General features: G+C 39.6%; 1 long non-coding RNA gene across 2 annotated transcripts; it reads left to right on the top strand.

Annotated features, from left to right (window-relative positions):
- Positions 1 to 398: 398 nt before the first annotated feature.
- On the top strand, positions 399 to 20,003 carry LOC135301728 (uncharacterized). Of its 2 annotated transcripts, none has more exons than XR_010363457.1 (5): positions 399 to 859; positions 8,080 to 8,151; positions 14,829 to 14,889; positions 16,915 to 17,014; positions 19,917 to 20,003. It is a non-coding gene; the product is annotated as an uncharacterized LOC135301728 (long non-coding RNA). The 2 variants fall into 2 exon arrangements; XR_010363456.1 differs by having other exon boundaries at positions 16,915 to 17,031; positions 19,917 to 20,002.
- The last annotated feature ends 336 nt before the right edge of the window (positions 20,004 to 20,339 follow it).

The following is a 20,339-nucleotide window of genomic DNA, read 5'->3' on the forward strand; positions in this document are numbered from 1 at the left end:
CTGTTAACAAGAGTACTGAGTACAAAGTCCTTATTATTTTAGTCAGTATTTCAGTGTAATTAAGCCTCTCTCAGAACTGATTTGGCATTCACTTCAGCCACTGAACAGCCCTCTAAGTCATATCAGGGACTGCTTACCTACAGCAGTAGTGGGTCTGTCCACCAGCTTCCAGTAGGACCTGCTAGAAAGGGAACTGTGCAATAGGGTCTGCATGATCACAGGGAACAAAATATTTATTTGGAATAAATCAGTGGCTCTTTTTCAGTTGTGTTGTTAAAGGAGAAAAAAATTAGCCAGACGTTCTCTAAGGAAAAATATTCATTTAAATAAGCTTTGTTCTAGATGAGTTCTTAAATAGGAAAATGAGGCCTTCAGGTGTGTTGGTCCTTGCCCTGTGCACCTAAGCAGTGATGCCTCAGGAACAACTGTTCCCAAGCCACTGCTCAAGTCCTGGTCCTGGTGATGTGTGTGCGTGGCTGACAGAGAGGTGTGAGGACCGAAGAAGTTTGGCACCATGGAAACTCAGAGGCTCTGCATTGAGGAGAAGGAGGCAGGCCTGACTGGGAGAATGTGATTCCTTTCAGAGCATGGTCAAGTTGAGGGCCTGACTCAGAGGCCACATCACCCTTTCAGTCCTGGGCTTCTGTAGCAGCAGAAGGCCTTAGACCAGTGGCCATGCACAATCAAATGCTGCACTTAAACAGCTCATTATAGTAGGGAAGGGCAGCTGGCCATCCTTCCTGGTGTGTTAGTAGCTCACTATTCATTGTTTTCTGTGTGATGCTGGTTTAGGCTGCAGCTTTGGCTCTGGTGTTCCCCTGCTATGGTTGCAGAGACAGGCTCTGCCCCAAAGTAATGGGTAAGGCCCTTTGCTAAGTTGGTGACTCTGTGGCAATAAGGAAAGGATGGATATAGGATGCCCTAGAGTATGGTGTTGAGATGTGTCAGAGCTTGGGAAGCCACAAATCTATTGACACAGACATGGTGATGTGATATTAGCAAGATCTTGTCCATGCAAGCTCGGAAAAGCAATCCCTGCTAGTATTTTACCCCAGTCTCTCTGGGGTTTCATTCTAGACTGAGCCACTTGAATTTCTGGGGTATTTAATATGTAGATGAGGTGTCTGGCCATTCCCAGGCTTGCTTCTTAGGATTATTTTGTAACATGAACGCAGCTTGTAAGTACTACAAGTTACCTATGGGAGAATGGTTTAATCAGCTGGGAGTTCATATGAGTCTTGCAATTGTATGCAAAGTGACACTCAACTGCTGCTGGTCCAGAAAGTTTGCAGCTGTTCATGTGAGAATCTCATGTGTCTCATTCAAGGTGAAGGAGGTTGTGAGTGACAAAGTACCTTGCAGATATTTTTCTTTCTCCCTCTAAGGACTAGTAGGAAAGCAGAACTACTCCTCTCTGCTCCCCTTATCCCCCAAAAGAGCAAGTCTGTATTTGATCTATTTCCTTTTTTTTTTCCTTTCCCTAATGCACAAAACTAGGTCATTAAATTCATCTGCAGACTACTTGGCAAATTTCGTTTAACTAGTTTGAAGAATCAGTCACAGTTTTGATGTAGTCAGTGTCTTTAAACACCACTGGTTTTAGAAGATGTGTGTTGGTATAGAGAAATGCAGCATTGCCTTCTCTTGGATAGTCAGCCAATAGTACCACACAACACAAACCAGCAGTGAATGTCTCAGTCACAAGTACTGTTTAACAGTATTATTTTGTCTGCTGTGTGCAAGAGTCTAATACTAAAGACTCACAGACTTCTGTTACTATTCAAAGCATGGTGATTTCCCTGAAGAGTTTCTGTGTGGGTATTTGATCTTGGTGTTCAAGAGTTTCAGGAGGTCTGGCATCCTCCTCCTTCTATGATAAAAAGTGAGATTTGCTTCCTGCAAATATACTCTGCAATAAGACTTTCAATTTCTTTATAAGGTTTTTTAATCAGTGGGACTTCCTGTTGATGTAAGGCCTCAAGCTTTTGATGAATACTGTTCCAACATGTCTACTGCAAAGCTAAAATTAGGCCATATTTAAATGCATGACTTTGGAGTATAGTGACAAGAGTGACTGCCTGGGTTGTCAATATATTGGCCAGTAATTGTACTTTCCAGAAGATCAGTCTTCATAAATACTCTCAGATAATAACTCTTTTTCCTGCACAGAATAATTTGTTCCCAACAAAATATGTCCAGTGCTGGAAAGAGTCTCATTGACAGCAGCCACCTCACCATAATCCTCTTCTCTCACTGCAAAAATTCTCTTTCCTCAGTTATGGCTCATTTTCAAAGCCCAAATCTCAAATATATCCATTCTACTAAAAGAGGTCAGTCCCAACCTCCAGCTGGATAATCTCATCCCTTAGTTGTAGATTAAAAATTCTTGATGTTTCATTAATTATTTGCATTTAATTTCTGATCTCTCAGGATTCATGCACAGTAGGGCTCATGTCCAGTCCATGTGCAAAACAGTCTTGTTTCATGAAAAACTGGAACAAAATGGACATGAGCAAAATTTTGAGTCTAGGTGATTAGTATGAATTATTATTGTTAGGACTATTTTTAAAGTATCAGTGAAGCAAAAACAGTTCAAGTTTTATAAGCTATTAAAATATTTATGAAAAAGCATTGGACTGAAAAAAGTTCCTCTTTTATACTGACTTTGTGTGTATTAGTGGTCTTAATCTCCATGTATGTTATATTCAAAGATTAAGTATTGCTTCTTAATTCTGTGTGGTTTTGTGTCAGTCACCTGAATTGCAGGGTCAGCAGCCATGCAACAATACCCAAAATCCTGATCCAGTCTTGATGATTGGCATTGCTTTTCAGTCTGTCAGATTTCCAAATATATTGTTCTGTCCTTAAGTTACTCATTTTTAGTTGGAAGACTGTTTTCCTCATTTTTTTGTCACGTATTTAATTAAATCCTTGTTTTGTGCATCTCCTTGCAGTTGTATTTTGCTAACCTTTCCCCACAAAACAGTGGAAAGAATGTACTTGTAAATGGATTTGCAATCATTAAGAAGTCTTTGAGGATGAGAGTTCATTTTAATACTCACAAACTGAAATTATTTCACTCTTATTGCAAATATATTTCTTCATGTGACTGTATTGCTTGCTGCAGTGAAATAATGTTAAAATACCTTGTACTGCTACTATAGCATTACTTTTCTGCCTTTGATCATATTGGTTACAAGTGGCTGTAGATGTCTTATTCCAATTTGATCAATTATGCTTTGACTTAGTCTTTTTATTGGTAAAAAATTGGGCTTTGAGCTATTTTGAAGTATGTGCAATGGAAGATTTTGAATTTAACAATTTTTGGCATATCCTATTTTCTGCCTGTCTGGAGATTGTTCAAGGTTTTTACTGTACAATTAATCAGATTTTGACTTGGGACAGAGTCATAAAGAGAGACTGTGAAACACTTTGTATCACAGTCAACTCCTCCAAAATCTTTTTCATCATTCCACCATAAACTGAATTTTTTGAAAATTAAGTATCTAGGACAAAAATATTTGTAGTGGAACATAAATTACAGGAATATCCAAATCTGGATTGTGGCACATATAAATATTGATCAATTTCCTGTGTCAAAGGCCCTTCAGAAGTCAAGATACAAGTATAAGTTGTTTTTCCCTTGTTGACTGATCCATTAATTCAATTGTAGAAGGCCACTAGGTTAGTCAGGCAGTATTTGCCCTTTATGAAGTCAGAAATCCCAGAAAACAAATATACTCTAAATATTAAATCAATATACAACAGATATCTTTGCTGCAAATGAAACTTAGCAGAGCACCAGTTGTATGTGTGACTGGTGGGCTATGGGCTAACAGTCTACATTGTCCAAATCTCTATAACAATCATATGATTCTTATACTAGATATAGTCATTATCTCAAAAAAAAAAAAAGAAAAAAAAGTTAAAAAAAGAAAAGTAATACAGTCAATATTCAAGTATAAGGTTTTAAGGTTAGGGCTGCAAGAAGTGTTTAGTAGTATATCTATGATGACAGTGATTTGACATTAGCATTGTCTCTGTCAGATTGCTTTTCTTCAGGAATTTAAAGAAATACATAAAGTCTGCTTTTGATGCCAAAATTATTACTGTTTCTTCCTTTTTATTTGCTAATTGAAAAATTCACAGATAGGATTGAAATGTGCCATGCTATCATATCCATATTATCTTCTTAGTGCAGGGAGGGTTAACAAAAAGTTCATGCAATTCATCCTCATTCATCAGCCTCACTACACTTGCTGCAATAATCATTTTATTTAGCCTGGTATTTATTGTACAATCTTGCATTGTTTTTTCATTCCCCTCTAAACATCAGAAGTAAACCTGAAGTTTTATTTTAAGCATCTGTTTTGAGATCTTAATTTTCTATTCTACTTGTCTTAGACCTGGAAGTGTTTATTAGGACAAAAATGCTCACTGTGCACATTGCTTGCAGGAGCTGCTGAAAATAATCACAGTATTGCTTTGTGAGATTGCTACATAAATATGTTGAATTATCTTTAGCAAATTAAAAGCATTGTTTATTTGCAAGAGTTTTCAAGCACCCTGTATTTGCTGACAGGTCTGCATTTCCTGCTGGTGAATACATCTTTGAAAAGTATGAACATGTTTTGGAGATAGTTATCATGAAATTCTAGTGACTACTGCCATTCCATGCTAACATGATATTTTACAGGCTTCAATTGCTCTGGCAAACAGTGGAAGCATAAAACTGATGAAGGTAGCAGTCTGAAAATAAAAGAAATGTGTAAATTTTCTGAGAAGAGCTGTTCTCCTGGAGACAGAATAAGCAAAATTTGAGTGGTTGCCAAATTTTAAGCAAACCTAATTCTGCTACAGACCAAAGTAGCATTTCTGTGAATGGGACATGCCTGTGTGCTGTGGTAGAGTCAGGGAGGTTTTATTAATGTCTTCACAAAAATCTAAAGCCTTTCTGCCTTCTTGTTTATAAAAGTAAGCAATTGGTCTCTTGTTTGATATATTTGCTGATGAAAAAGGACTGCATTAGGTTTTTTTTCTACACAGAGGACCAAAAATTGACTTGGTTTTGTATGTTCTTATTATACACACAGTTGAAAAGTCATTGCATAACTTCAGCTGTAACTCTTCTTTCTATGGTCTTGCACATCAATACTGTGGCTATGGCTTATCTCATGAATAGTTAATTTCTGTGGGTGCTGCTTGTTCCTCTCTTTGCAGCTGCTGTTTCTGTCCTTAGAGTCCTTTTCACTGCCTTGTGTAGAAATGCTGCATTTCCCAGGCTTATTCACTAAAACCATTCTGCTCCATTGCAAAGCTTAGATGCAATCAACATTATCCTCTCTCAGCAACATCCTCTGCTCATGTGTTTTTCTGTCTTGAACTGTTCATCACTAAATGGATATATTGCTGTATAAATCTATGGTGTACTGACATCTTGAACACTTTATAATTTGTGTTGTTATCTCAAGAATATAGTAAAACTGAAAACATTCTACCTAATATGTGTCTGATTTTGTGATCAAGGAATTGAATGATTCCATTATGGGGGACAGTTTGCTGAATCCTCATCCAGGCTTTTTGGTCTCAAAGCGAGAACTGGGTTACACATGAGTAAAGCTGTGAGTGGCACAAACTGCATAGGGAACTTCTTCCACTCTCATTAGTGGAAGAGTTAATGGGTGTCAAAGCCACCTAGCCCATGGTAGGGTGCAAAATATAATTCATCATATCATGCTATTCAGCTGTGGAACTGGTCATCACAGGACATTGTGGAAGCTGAAGATGTGTTCCAAAACCGATTGGATTAATTCATAGAAGAAAAATATCTCAATTACTATTAAGCACAAAAATTCACTTTTGACTCAGAAGTCCCTGAGATGAGGACTGCTGGAAGCACTACTGTAGCTTGCACGGCTCAGATCAAACCTTACCATCTGGCAGGTCTGTTCTTACTCATTTGTGTGGTGCTGTAATCTGACACCCAGGGCTCTACTCTCCAAATGCTGGGGAGAAATTTGTCCCAAAATGTCGGTATAGCTGAAGAAATGAAAGGTATCATCACAATGAGAAAAAGTCCCAATGGCTCAGTGAAGTTGAGGGGGAAGCAATAAATATCACAAAGTGGTTGAGATTGGTTGGAACGTCTGGATGTCTTCTGATCCAACCATCCTATTCAAGCAGGGCCACTTAAAGCTGGCTGCCCAACACTATGACCCTGTATCCAAAGAGGGAGATTCTAGCATGTCTCCAGGCAGCTACCAGTGCTCAGTCATCTTCTTTGTGCAAAAGTGTTTCCTGATGTCACCTCTGTTTCAGTTTGTGACCCTTACCTCTGGCTGTCTCAATGGGCACATCTTGAAAGAGTTTGACTCTGTCCCCTTTTCACACTCCTTTCAGGTCATTTTCTGAAATCTGCTTTCTTAGTTGGGTGTCCTCTCATGTCCTGGTGCATGGGGTTGTCCAGCTGCAGGACTTTGCACTTATTCAACTTCCTGGGGTTCCTGTTGGCTTGTTTCTCCAGCCTGTTAAGCTCCCTTGGGATTGCAGGATGGCTCTTTGGCCCCTGCTCTTAGTTTTGCAAACTGGCTGAATATACACTTTGCACCACCACCTAATGAAGGTGGTAAACAGGAGTAAACCTAGTATTGACCCCTGGGGTACATTGCCAGGTACTGGCTTCCACTGATCATTGGCTCTGGGCCTGGTCAATCAGTCAGTTTTTGGTCCACCTCCCTGTCTGCTCATCCAGCCTATACTTCAGCAGCTTCCCTGTGAGAATCTTGTGGAAGAGTTGGAAAGTCTTACTAAATATCCACTGATCCACCCTTTTCTACCAGGATAGTAATTTCATCACAGAAGGTTGTCAAGTTTGTCAAGCATGACCTGCATTTGGTGCCTCCATGCTGACTCTTCTATATGATTGTTGTCTTTCATGTGCTTAGAAATGGTTTCCAGGATTAGCTACTCCATCACCTTCCAAGGGATCAAGCTGAGTCTGACTGGCCTGTAGTCCCCTGGGTCCTCCTTCTTGAAGATAGGATGACATTTGCTTTCTTCCAGTCTTCAGGCATTAATCCCAATTTTTGTGATGAATCAAGGATTATACAGTAGCATTACAATGGCATCAGCCATTGTAATGGTTCATCATCCATCCCCCCATGGAAGAACTCCATGATGTTTGGGCCATCCAATATATAAAGGGGAAGTCTAGAAGCAGCTCTGCCTTGTAAGTTGAAGCAGGAAACAAGCAACACACTGAAGCAAGTCTAAAAAGTGGGAGATTCTATTGCCAGTGGTTGAAAATTACTGACACATAACAAATGTGTTCAAGCTGGAGTTGGTAAGTGTGATGCTTCTGCTAAAACCACTACTGAAATTAATAAATAGCATCAAAACTATCAGTAGTTCAGCAGGTAGAGTCCCTGGATGTTATTGAAGATATGGGCAGCCAATATAGAAAACTCATTAAACTGGCCTATTTAGCTTGATTTGTATGCATGAATTCTGTTACTGCCAGCTGCAGCAAGTTTTGGCTTTGAAGGATAGCACAATGACACTCTGGAGGGAACAGCTACCCTCTTCTGCTCATCAACAGACTTCAAGTGTGGCTCCGGTCTTAAGAGAAAAGGTTTTCATACTAGAGTCCCTGTCTAAGCTCTTTAATCTTTATTCCCTGCCAAAACCAAACTCAACAGAATAATCTGTTTGGACAGATGGAGGCAAAGGCTGTCATTTTATACAGTTTCATACTGTTGATATGCTGAGTGTTATTCAGTTTGACCTGCCCACAAACAGCTCACTTTATCTTTCCCATTCCTAAATTCCCCTACCTGAAATTCAGTTTTGTGTGACAGCTCTGACACCACAAAGTTATTCTAATTCCTTTCCTCCAGCTCTTGCTCAGTGTCACAAGAATCCAATATATTTGCAATGTTTCTTAAGAGAAATACTGCTTCTCTGCTTTCTCAGCTTTACCTTGTGCTACCACAGGCGACAGTTCAGCTGACAAAACAAAAATTTGCATCACCCACTGACTGTGCTAACTCCTGACTTCTGGTAATGGCCATGTTCTTCCAGATGCTGCAAAAGCAGAACCACAGGCGTGAAAGCAGTAGCTGCAAGAATTGGAGTGTGTCCACTGACTCCAAGGTATGTAAGTAAAGACTTACTTGCCTTAAAGGACTAACTTCTCCTGTGCATATATTTTCAGGATTATTGGAAGAGTGTAGCTTGGGAGAGTGTCTACTGAATATAGTTAAGCTTGAGTTTGTAGATATTCACCAGATTAACTACTTTAAGAACTTGTAGCAAAGGAGGAGGAGACTGCTGCCTTGATGTATGACAAAGTGGCATGTTAGCAGCTTTTTTTTTGGGAATGTTGAGCTTTACTAAGATGCTCAAGCTAGTGGAAGCAGAAGCCATGGTCTCCCTGCAGCCTTATCTAGCCAAAGTACAAGCAGATTGGAAAAAACAGAGATAACATAAAATTAGACAAAATATCCTAGTCACTCACACATGAGAAGATTCCTTCTGGATACTGAAGGCAGATGCAGAGATGAGTTACCTGATACCAAAATGAAGGTAGAATGCAGAAAAACTGCACTTTTATGTGAGTAGCATTTAGTGATCATCACCTGGACCCAAGAAAGCAAATGTTTATGTCTTGGGCTTTTGAATGGATACACTGAGAATGACAGTGCCATGGTGGGCACTGATGCTGGCATTTCATTGCACCTGTAAGGTTCTCTTCAATGCAGGATGGATTGTCTTAGAGTTCATTTTTTGAGGTAGAGGTGACTGGATTTGTGCTTAGAGCCCATCTTTTGAGGTAGAGGTGATTGGGGTCTGTGCTGTAGATTCTAATAATGAGTGCTACAACAACTAGAAAGGAGATTCTTTTTCAGAATTGGAGCTTGTTGTTTAGGATGATCTGTTCAAACTGCATGGGCAGATGCTGGCCTCACTGATCTCTCAGTCTGCCTAGGCAGTGTTTAAAATTCAGTTTTCTTAACCACAGATCTGTATAGCAATATCTTCTGCCTCTGAATGTAGGCAGAAGCATCATCTCCTCAGGACTGCCAGGATTCTCTACAGCTTCCATGGCTGCCAGACTGTTACTAATACCAGCTGCAGAGTTTTTAATCTTCAAGGTACAAATTATATCTGGAGCTAAGCATCTGAAACTGTTTTCTCTCCTTGTGACAACTGCTTCTTTCAGCATGAGAGTTGTATGCAAATGACTCTTCTCTTCATGGCACTGACCTTTCAATTTGAAATCATAGTAATTTCCTTTGGGAAACTATCCCAGGGACTGCTGCAGAACTTTTGCATATTTGGGGAAGGAGATCCCACTCTTGAGATTGGGCCTGTTGGAATTCATCCAGCCCCTTAAGGTTTGCCATCATTTAGTCAGTTGACAAATGCACTGGTCAAGGGGCTGGGATGGTCAAGGCTAGTGGGAGTGCATCAGTGAGTGCTTGTGTGTTTTTATTAGAAGGAGACACAGTGTCTGTCAAGCCTTAGGGTGGTATTTGAACCTTGGGTAGGCTGGTGTGTCTGTGCCTGGGAAAAGGATCTTGGCTTTACCTTTCTGACCTTGGTGTCTCAAGTGCAGCTGCTGTATTCATCTTTCTCAGCAGTCTTTCAAGGGTGATAGAGCCTTTGACATTTATTTATTGGTAGGAACCTTGTGGAAGATAACAAATAGAATTTGGTTCTTGTTGATGGCTCCAATGCAGCTGAGGGGCCCCTGGGTGGTATGGCCTGGCCAACCTTATGTTATATATATTTGGGAAACTAACATTCAAATTATTCAGTCTTACCCACCAAACCTGTTCATTGTGGACATCCATGGGTTTATCTTTCTTTTATTAGGGATGGCGTAACTCTGGAGGGCAGTAGAGTGTCCTAGGAAATGGGGTGCTAGTGCTAAATAGCAAATGTTAGGTTGCTTGACATCCAGAAAATTGTGGTCCTACTGTTGTCCATCCTATGTGTATACATAAGTCATTCCTATCAGAAACAGAATGGTGATGGCTCGGGTGAGCTGGCCTACCACAGCAGTACCATATGTCTGAATGGGCAGCTCAGGCCTGTGAGCTGGAGTAAAACCTATGATGTGTAGAGTAATTCTCGTGATCCCATATGCTGGAAAAAGCCAGGTCCACAAACGGGAAAGAGAAGACATCAGAGACCCTCTGGAAGAAGTACAAGGAGCAAATGCAGCAGATGTAGAAGTAATATCAGTGAGAGCAGATGTCATGGTAGAGAGTGCTGCACAAAGGTAGGAGCCATCCTTCAGGTGTCTGTTTCTCTGCCCTGAGCAGGCAAATGCACACAGTGCACGTGCTGTGCTGAAGTAGCGTGCAGGTCAGCATAGAATAGATACTGAGCACTACAAGTGCAGAGTGAACACGACAGAGCAGATTTGGTCTGTATGGTGCTCTTTGTGCTGCAAAGAGGAAATTGCTGCCTGGGGAGATGTTTGTGGTCGTGTAGATGTAACCTAAGGTAACTGCAATGCAGTTCTTGGTACCTAACCACATCTAGCTTAAATATGCATGTCTAATGAGCTAAAGACATTATTTAAATGTCATTTAAAACCGGGTTTCTACAGAGAGTTGCATTTTACCTCTGGTCATCATAGTGTTCTTCCAAACCAGAAAAAGATGTTATGTAATATATGTACATTATTATACACCCACTCAGGCAGTGTTACTAGCCTGGTAGGCCAAGTCACCTGTAGCCATCACCATGCAACTTCTGAAGGAAAGAGATACAGTATGTGTACAGGATGAACTGTGTTAGCAGACATAAATATGTGCAGAGAGAGACCACAGTAACAAGGAACATTTGTTCTGAAGGAGGTCTTTTTTAGCTCTAGTAATAAAGTTGCATTTTTGTGCTGTGGATGTATTTTGAACTTGTTACACAAAATCTGCATTAACAAACCCAATAAACTGGGTCTGCTTTAATAGCTATTGGGTGGAAATTAGTGTCTTTTGGGGAACAATTAGAGCTCCTCCTAGTGCCTTTGGAGTAATATTGTAGAGGAGCTGTACCAATTACACTCAAAATATCTTGCAATTTTCCCAGAAATAAAAAGTAATTAACAGCTTGCATTAGTGTTCTCATTATCTAAGTTCTGAACTGCTTCAAGGCTAGGATTTTATTTGGAAAATTATTGGAAAGCTTTCCCTTAAGAACTATTCCCTTTTTCTTTTTACCTCACTGTCTTATATAAGCAGATTTTAGAGTAGTTGTTTGTGGTACTGCTGCTGGGGAAAATAGTTACATCTTTGATTTATTTGAGCCAGACAAGACAACCAGGAGAACTGGATAAACCTGTGCATTTTCATAATGAGACTGTTTGAAATTACCCATCAGCATGTGTAATTATTTTCTGTTTATATTTTCAAAACAAATATATATTCTAAAGGAAATTAGCTAGCTAATTGGGGGTAGAGCCTAAGTTTTGTATTCCAATAAATCAAACTGGGAGGGAATTCTTCTAGCCTATTTTATTTTATTTTATATTAGTCTTCCTGAATTCTTTTAAAGAAAAAATTTACTATAGCAAATACATAAAAATGCTAAGTAGCACTTTTGTAATAGAATAGCATTAGTATTTACCATAATCATTATAAATATAAGGGTTTGTTCAGCCTGGATAAGGGAAGAAGTTTAGGGATGACTTTATTGTGGCCTTCCAGTACCTGAAGGGAGCCTACAAGAAAGATGGAGAGGGACTTTTTACAAGGGCTTGTCGTGACAGGACAAGGGGGAATGGTTCAATCTCAGAGTAGGTTCAGATTCGATATTAGGACAAAATTTTTTATGATGAGGGTGGTGAGGCACTGGAGCACGTTGCCCAGAGAAGTTGTGGATATCTTGTCCCTGGAACCATTCAAGGCCAGGCTCAATGGAGCTCCGAGCAATCCGGCCTAATGGAAAAGTGTCCCTGTCCACAGCAGAGGGGCTGGAACTAGATAATCTTTTAGGTAATTTCCAATCCAAGCCATTCTTTGATTCTATGAAATATATTACAATTTCTCTTACACAGTTGAAGCATAATGGCAAACTTAGTTCGAGAAGTTCCACATGTTCTTTGTCAAACTAGGGGACAGGTAGGTACTGACTTTGCTCATGCTAAAATCACACTGCTGCCAAAAGGCAACAGCAATTGCTTTAAGACTGATGCAGAATCCTGTTTTAGTGAAGTAACATAGTGGGCTTAAAGCTGGTGAAAGTATTGATATGTGCCAGCTGAACTATTCTTGAGCTTGATCAAAAAAACTGGCATTGCATTGGGAATTTTGGCGGACGGTGTAACAGAACTGTCTGGCTTTGAGAAACTGGGATATTTTGGCAATTGAAATCCACTAAAAAGAGATTAAAAAACCCCAAAGACCTGAAATTTTTTTTTTGCTTCTTGGAAGTGTTGACTATGGTTTTATCTCCTTGTAGGTATAAATTGAGAATGTCTAGGTAATTAAATGTACTGCTCAAATATTTTCACTGTGAATTAATCGTCTTGAACCACGCTTTTCTATTTTCCTGTAGTCTTGAGAGAGCAGTTTTAAAAAGCACACAATTATTTTATATTGAGATAACAGAGAATCCAGGGCTCTTGACAAGCCAGTGGACTCATTAGGACAATAGCAGATCACACTAATGAGTGGAGGACCAGTTCTGAAGTGATGCAGCATGTGGTGCTGCAAGTATGCATGGGATGAAGACTGATCATATTTCAGCTCAGTATTAAAGTGGTCTCACAGACCACTTGGACAGTTTGTGCAGTTCAAAGACTGTGCTTGTGGCACTAAATCAGGCAACCTGTTTTCAGAGCTGTGATCCTCCTTGCTGCTGAAGAAGCATTGTGCCTACCCAGAAGGCAGCATTGCTAGGTTGCCATGATAAAACATTGCTTATGTAGGGAGATAAAGAATGGGAATTTAATCCTTAGTCTTTGAATTATGTCTTTTTCTACCTTTTGAGGCACTCCTAGTCTTTGAAAGGAGTCCCAAATTAAGCAGAATTACCCAGTCCTAGAAACTCAGTGAGAAGAGGAAGCATCTTCTTTTCAGGGATGGCACATTAATGTTTAGGGCCATGTATGTCAAAGGAGGATTCCTTCACTTGCCAAAATAATCTGTAATGAAACAACAATTTGTCATGGATAGAAGAGTTGACTGTTTAAAAGGCAAGTGTTTTTGTTTGTTAATATGACTTCACCAGGACAGTGAAAAAAACTCAAGAGTCTTTGTAATGTCAGGTTAAAAGGCAGATTGGTGTAGAGCACAGAAGTATACTTAGCAGTAAGCTAATGAAAACATCATCATTATTAATTACACTGTTTACATAGAGGATATTGTTCATTTTGGGTGAGTGAACTGAGATATTTCTGAACCTGCTGGGACATAATTTTCTTAAGACGTCATTTGGCTTGCAATAGGCTTATCTGCATCAACAATCACAGCTGAAAAAGGAACCATATATCTCAAGCAGACATTGAATTCCTGTATCTGTTGAATCTGAAGCTGTCACCACTCTAAATATCTTTTTAGTCTTTCTGTTTGAATTGTGGTTAACTGCTGACATTATAAAAGCAACCACTTCCAAGTAGATGTAATGACAAATTTCCTAAATTTGGGTATCTGCTTCACTACACTTACCTCTATTTGCATTTCTTCAGGACTTTTTCTGGCTCCTGTTACCACTTGAAATGTTTCTGGTGAATCTGTTCTCATGTGTGACTTTTGACTAAGTGAATGGAAATAAAGTGAAGGATCAACCTTTTACTGTGAAAAACTCTGGTACTTGTGAACATGTTATGTTTGTCATGCAGAGAATGATGGATTAATACTAAAGGGAAAGCTACACTTTTTCATTTGAGGTGTTTTGCTCAATTTAAGGCCTAGTTCAGGGGTATTCAAAGTACAAAAACTAATGGAGCTTTAGTTGCATATGATATTTTGATATTATGATAGTTGCTCAGATATTGAAGCCTGTACTCTTGCACAGGACTTGTTGGGCATAGCAAGATGTTTACTATGCGTTAGCACAGTATGTTCTAAAATACACCACTTCTGTCAGGTAGTATTTTGATTGCATGATTTAACTAATAGTCTCCTGCATGCTTTATAAATACTATCCCTTCCAGGTCAAATTCAAATAATTGATAGTCACATTGATTTTTGGTTGTTGCTGTTAGGTTCAGGTGTTATCAATAGATTGTAAATCTGCTAAATAAATTGTATTGCTAGAACATGGAGTGCAGCTGTTGTTATTCCTCAGATTAATTACACAAAATTAATTTTGCTGATGTACAGGTTACCTGGAACAATCCAGTTGGATATTTAATATTCATATTGTCACCCACTTATTGGAGACAGAAAATTACCCATTTTTAGAATTCTGTTCTTGTATTACAAAATACGTTTGACTGAACATATTTTGAGAAATTATTTAAACAAAAATACAATTGAGACCCCTGTAATTGAGGTTCTAGTTTTTTCCTTAATTTCTTCCTCCTGTATACTTTCCTATGCAGATGGTTTCTAGCATAGCTTTTGATAGGACTTGTACAGTTCCTATCAAAGCCCTGTGATTTACAGCCATGCAAGCATGGCTTCTGAATGCTTTTCTTCCATCCTAACAGGCAGCATACAGCCCTTTTTCTCTTGGTGAACTGCATCTGTTCTGTAATAGATGGAGAGCTGGCAGAAAAAAGGCTGGAGTAGTTATGAAGGTGAGAAAAAAACCCCAGATGAATTATCCTGCCATGATGTGCATTTTATATTCCCTATTCTCTTCTTTCCTTTCAGTTTTGCTACTTTCAGTGTTCCTAAACCAATGCATTAAGAAGCACAAGAGCACAAAGATAAGGTGTGACCTTAGACCTATTTCCATTAATGTGTAGCATAACTTTGTCAAATCTTTTCTTTGCTACTGCTGCTGTCAGACATTTCTTAATAGCATACTTCAAAGGCTTAAAATTAAAGTAATCCAAAATATCTGTCAGTGGCAGAAGAAAACCATTAAACAATAGCAAGCAAAATGCTAAGAGCTATCTTAGGCTAAATTTTACCCACATCAGATGGTATACTAGAAACCTGATTTGGAATAATCTTGCAGTCTTGATTAGAAAATTTTTTCTTCCCCCCATTTAGTGATCTGGGATGAGATGGAGGCATAATTCCTGAGCACTTAAACTAGCTCAGGCTGTGACTGTGCATTAAAGTAGGTAATGAGAGATTCTGGTTTTTGGGTTTCTTAAGTTTGTCATCTTAACTTAAACTTCTGAAAAGCTGATCACCATCTCACCAGGCAACTAGCTTTTTAAAAAGGATTTGCTCTCCTGCATGGCAATTTCTCCTGCTTCAAGTTACTTGTTCATGTCTGTTATTCTTAAATGCCATGTGATTAATATAAAACATAAAATAAAGGCTTCCTCATAGCCAATTCCTAATATCTGACAAATAGTACTGAACTGTGTAAATATAAAATGATTGAATTAAGAGAATGTTATTACAAAAAGAACCTTGCAGAAATTGTATCACTTACTGGGTTGGTTTCATAGTATGAAAAGCACATGAGGCTCCAAATATTGAGAACAGACTGCTCAGAACACCAAGCATTGCTCTGTCAGACTTGGGTCCATCTCTTGGTTCATGTACTACAAAATTTTAATAATGTTCTAATTAGGCTAAGTCAACTGGAGAATTAAACTTTCCTTCTGATATCCAGCTTAAAGGAAATAAAGACATTCTTCTTTAGTAAATACCATGTTTAATCTCCACAGTTCCAAGCAGCTCTGAGAATGACTAAGATCACTTGCCTTCATAATGATTATTAATGTTTACTCCAAAGATGGATTTGCAGATGAGGCCACCATAGTACCAATATAAAACAACTTTTTCAGTGATGACTAATAACATAGACAAGCTGGGTGGACCTCGTGGGCAGTTTGAAATAAATAATAAGATAGAATTCAAGATCTGCATTTTGTGTATTTAAATTTTATTTGAGACATTAATTTTCCTTTGTCTCTCTTTATATTACCTTTTATGTCATGTGTATTTTAGGATATTTATAAAAGATACTGTTAGATAAACATCACAGAAAGTGAGTAAAATATAAATTCAGTTCAATAGAAAATACATTTATAATATGCTACATTGTTTATAAACAGATTTCAGTGACTCTACATTCAGTCAAAAAGCCAGGCAGGTCTCTGGGCACCAAGGAGAAGCATCAGAGTGTGAGCTGCCCTTGCAAATATGGTTGAATTAGGCTAAGCTAATCACTGCTGAGGCAAATGAGCATCAGATCTGGAATACTAATAGAAGCTTCTGGCTGCAGCCTGTGGTTCATCCAGGGAGACATGTAGCTGGGAGAGGGCTAGGAAAAAGCATCATGGCAGGAAAGGAAAAAGTGAACGAGTTTCTGTATTGGTAGAGATAGTCTAGTTATTTTGGATTGACAAGCCTCGGACCTGTGTCTACCAAGGCTGGAAAAGGAGAAACAACTACTAAAAACCAGAGTAAGAGAAAGAATTTTAAAATAACAAAAAATAAACCCTATGCAATGATGAAAGAACTCACAGAAGAGCAATTGCAGAGCATAGGACTGAGAACATAACTTTCACATTGTGTCTAAGTCTTTACTTATCGCTCTGAAGGACTAGACTTGGTTGAAAGATCATGTCAGCTACTTTTTAAACAAAAGAGGTGAAAGAGAAACTGATTCAGCAAACTGAGATAAGGAGATAGCAATGCCAGATAGTGTAGTTGGGGTGATGCTGCTACTATGTATTTCACAATGGGATTAACATAACTTTCACCACTGCTTTGTCTTGGGCAGAGTAGGGAACCCTGAATGTCACCTGAGTCTGTTTTTCTTTTTTTACAGATGAACTTTCTTGGTATAATAACTCTAAATACTGTTGAGTTTAAGAAAGCCACAAACAGCTATTTGAGGACTTGCTCTCTGCCCCAGTAGAGGTACTCAGGTACTAAAACCCAAAAAGTAATGTTTTGTAGAACAAGTGCTGGTTTTGGGTGCTGTGTAAGAATCAGTTGAAGCCTGTTGCAAATTTCATCGGGTTTCCAGAGTTCAAGAAATGTCCTATGGTGTGAGACCAATCTCTGATGGTGAAAGTTTAAAATGCAGTTCAGGGAGAAAACACAAATCTAGCTGCTTTCTGCCATCCATTCCAATCTACTGTCCACATTTATTGTGTGATGGATGCTGGAGGGGAGAGTCCTGGTCTGTTCCTTCAGCATCTGGTACAACACCTACTTGAACCTTTTGCCTCTATGGCAGCAGATTCCACAACTTCGCTACAACCCATGGGGATAAAAAGCAGTTTATACATTTTCAATTGATCCCCTTCTATTTTCAGTGAGTGATCTATAGTTCTGATACTTGAAGGATTTGGTGAAAAGCTTGTGCATGTTACTTTTCCTCTGCTTTGTGACTTTGTAAGCTTTACTTGTATGCCCTCTCAGCATTTTTAGTTCTCCTTGCAAAGCAGGAGATCTCTCCCTGTCATCATTCAAGTTGCCCTTCTGTGCTTTTTCCCTCTCTCTGCTATTTCCTTCCTGATGTGTGGAGAGTGGGGCTGCAAACTGTGCTTGAGATGAGAGCTTGGCAAGGTTTTGCATGGAGGCAGAACGGTGCCCTCTGTTTTGCTCCACTGCCCTTCTGGTCTCAGAAGACAAGCTGCATCAGCAGCTGCTCAGGGCTGCAATGTGCAAACCCCTGTCCCAGCCATTTTCCTTTGGCATCTTCCTGATCTTGAGGCCACGGCTTTATGGCGCTCCCCAGAAGTGAAATAAGCAAAGACCCCTGGAATTCCCTGACTCCAGCACAGGAATAAATGCTCCTTTGGAAAGTTGCAGATAGGATTTACTCCTGCCAAACAGAGGTAACCACCCTTTCTCAAGAAGGGCTTGGTGACCATAGTGATTGCCCATGGGTTATGTTGCCACAGCCACAGCGGTGCAACAAAAGACCTCCCAGAATCCTGCTTGTGGTGGTTCTTGCCTGGTGGTTGTTCACACTGCTGGGTAGGGAGGGAATTTCTTATTTCTGCCAATGAGTACTTGACTGAACACCAAATCTCACAATTTATTTGCATTTCCATATTTTTCTTTCATGAAATGTTTAATTCCTTTGCATCATAGGCTGTTTTCTAAATTAGAAATTCACTTTAATATCTACTGCTTTTGAAACTTCCATATTTTGAGAAGCAATCAGTGAGGCTGAAATAGTTTACATGACTAGAAACTGAAACCTAAAGGTACTCAGTCACTGCTGCAAGATTTTCATTAACATTTATCCACAAATAATGATGGATATTTCATTCTGAAAAATAACTTATTCTTAGAGCTATATTACTGCAAAGCTGTAATATACATTCCTTTGCACAGACACTTCCAACCCCACATCAAACCAGTCTTTGCTTTAAAGGGTCCCTTCTACAGAAATGGTCCAATTTATACAGCAAATGGCTAAAGACCAGGCAGTATTGGCTCTTGGAAAGTGTAATACAAAGGAAAAGAATATGGGAGCATCCAGTGGGAGACCCATGCCTGAAGCCCTGGGATGAAGATACCTGGCTGATGTACTCCCTGTGTCACCAGCAAGGCCTCCACAGGACATTTGCCCAGAGGGGATCAGCTACTGCTCCCATAAGTCCTTCAGGCCATCCCCTCCTCTCTCCAGCAGCCTTCCTGGGTTTCCATAACGCACTTACACCTTATTGCTTCTGTTTCTCTGTGCTCCCAATGTTCAAATGAGGCACTTAGAAGGCAATGTAAGATTTTGGGGTGAAATAGGCAATGCATATATTGGTGGGTTCATGAAGCTTGGTTCATGAAGCTTTCCTTACAATGCTTTTCTCCCTTGAAGAAAAATATTAACTTGAAAATGGAAGAAGAAACATGGCTTTTTTATACCTGGTTTTTCTCTTTGTGTAGATCGCTATTCACGAACTGCAAACATGTTACTTGAGAGTCTATTTTATTTCCTGTGATATTTTTATAGCTATGTGAGGTGAACAGTATTTGTGTCTGTCAGAGCCATGCAGAAGGTAGAAACGCCTTCGAAGGCACAAGGAAGCATCTGGATGCATGGCAGGTGTTGGGTTTATGCCTGAGGTTGACAAGGACTAATTGTCACTAATAGCTGCCTGAAGAAGCTGAGAAAGCTTACAAAGCATGTAAACTGTAAATTCAGCAAAGTGCTAGCTCTGCATAGCTGGAGAGAATGCAAACCAGACAGAGGGTGTTCCTCTGTGATATCACCTTGTTTGAGTTGTTTGATAAGCCATTCTTCAAAGCAGTGAGTTAGAAATTACCTGCTATAAAAGAGATTGAAACAGCAGGTTGCCTTACAAAAGTCCTATGGTTTGAAATAGATCCCTCAGCTTGCCTGCTAGAGCCAGATCTCTGCCTTATGAACACACTGTGAAGTCTCCTTTATGGGGCTGGGAGGAGGATTTATGTACCATGAAGGTGCTTTTGATCCTGTGGGTAATGTTCTCTGGTCTGAAAGCTTGCTTCCAGGGAGCAGATCTGGCTGTGAAGAAGATAATCCTAGCGACCATCGGTGTAAATGTAATGCTTTGTATGTTCAAACACTGAATGCTTTAAACATTTATTAAGGAAGGTGGAGGAAGATGGGAAGATAAGTACCAGCAACAGATTTAAGTTCTAAGGGCTGTTGCTCCTTTTCTTTCAGAAACCCTCATAATTCTTCTGTTTGTCACAGGGTTTTGATGTCCAGCAGGGGGAATGTGCAGGAGTGTCTCTTCTGCATTGCACAGAATTCTGATCAGCATTTTGAGAACTGTAAGCTGTTAATTGCTATTTCCACTCTCTTCCTTTTATTCCTTATGATAATTTTAGCAACTGCATAGGAATGCTGCATTTCACACAAGAGCTCAGCATCCCTGGTTCCAAGCCTGCCAGCCACAGCAGCAGTACTGAATGAGGTAAAGGAAAATTATACAGTGTGGTAGGGGTCTTCTTTAAGGAAAAGGGTATAGATTGTAGGTGTAGCACCTCCTTCTTATTCCCAAAACCAAGCCAAACTTAGAAGTGGGGCCTAAGCCTGTTGTCTGACTGCACTTGGGCACTATCTTGGGTCTCAGTCCAGGCCCAGGAGTAGCCAGGGCTCCATATGGAGTCCCTGTGTTAACAACCAGCCAGCACAGCTGGTTTTGAAGGCTGGCAGTTGTGAAGGCAGAGGTTCAAGGCTTCAAATCTTAGTGCTGATTCCTGGTAACAAAAATGTTGTTCTGAACCCAGTTGTTTCTTTTTTAGCCTTTC

The sequence above is a fragment of the Passer domesticus genome, chromosome 5, assembly GCF_036417665.1.
Source record: "Passer domesticus isolate bPasDom1 chromosome 5, bPasDom1.hap1, whole genome shotgun sequence".
Classification (NCBI taxonomy): Eukaryota; Metazoa; Chordata; class Aves; order Passeriformes; family Passeridae; genus Passer; species Passer domesticus.